We start from the raw sequence: 1596 nt of genomic DNA on the forward strand, positions 1-1596 counted from the left end.
GTACTCTAGAGCTACTACTACTAGGCTAGCTGGGCCAAAGGGCCTGGCTGGCCTAGGTTATCCGGTAGCCGATCATTTCGGTCGCGCTTCGTTTCGGTCGCGCTTTGTTTCGGTCGCGGTTTATTTCGAACAAATATATGGAGCGCCGAAGGAGTTGCGAATACGAAAAATTTAATATGCCTAGGCCCTATGTATTTTAGTTCGTGAATCGGTTTATCATAGGCCTAAGTATTATTGTTTTGCTATCTTTCCACTGACAAAATATCTTTCTACTGTAATAATCTACTGTAACAATAACAAATTGGCTGGTTTTTCCAGATACAATGTAAATTAAAAAAAATAATATAATAATAATAATAATAATAATAATAATAATAATAATAATAATAATAATAATAATAATAATAATAATATATAACATCATATCATGTTTTAGTATTTATTTCATTTGCTGTATTTGTTATGTAGTAAAAAGCGTAGGATTCATAACAAAACGAAAATGAAAACAATAACAAACTTTAATACTAATAAAAAATAATTGTTAATAAACTAATGTTACAGTAATTTAAATGACAAATTGGCTGATTTTTCCAGATACAATGTAATGTAAATAAAAATAATAATATAATAATAATATTAATAATAATAATATATAACATCATATCATATTTTAGTATTTATTTTATTTGCTGTATTTGTTATGTAGGCCTAGTAGAAAGGGTAGGATTCATAACAAAACTAGAATAAAAACCGTCCGATAATATTAATTGATAGTTTAGTAATAATAGTATTAATTTTATTTGCTTTTAATTAGCCTGTTGTTACTTATTAGGAATACAACAAAACATAAATTAAAAAAGTATGATAAACCGATTGACGAACTTGCAATGATAATTAGGCTTAGTTATATTAAATTTTTCGTATTCGCAACTCCATTGGCGTTCCATGTATTTGTTGAAAACAAACCGCGACCGAAATGAAGCGCGACCGAAACGAAGCGCGACCGAAATGATCTGTATTCTGTTATCCTAGCTAAAACAAAAGATAACCAAATATATAAAGCAAGCCTAAACAGTTACGATATTGGGCTAGCCTAGATACACCCTGTAATATAGTATACAAATATAAAATTCTTACCATTTATTTGATAGTGCTGATAAATTCTGTAGTATGTAAACTGTGTATGAAGCCAACATACAGCAACTAATACAGTACTTCAAAAAATGAGCATTTGCTTCTTATTGGTCTGTACCTAATGACCTAATCCGATTATCCCATTACTTGCCACACTTTCAAGGACGGAGAACCACAGGACCAGCCGCACCGGCTATGGCCGGACCACTTTTTCTCAATTCCATTACTTTCTGAAATAAATATATAATGATAATTATGAATTATATGAATGTACGCATCGCATTGACTTTTTCAATCATGGTACGATGGCCTATTATAAGACTAAAAAATAGCGACCTAAATTAGACTCAAATCAAAACTGCTGATTTTTCCAGGGCTTTTATTCCTGCTGCACCGTGACCGGGGCATCTTTCGGTTTGATTCCAGATTGAACTCACTTCACTTTAGTCTGCATTAGTTTCT

Source organism: Anneissia japonica, unplaced genomic scaffold (assembly GCF_011630105.1).
Source record: "Anneissia japonica isolate Jap-2015-1 unplaced genomic scaffold, ASM1163010v1 scaffold288205_len162070_cov146, whole genome shotgun sequence".
Lineage (NCBI taxonomy): Eukaryota > Metazoa > Echinodermata > Crinoidea > Comatulida > Comatulidae > Anneissia > Anneissia japonica.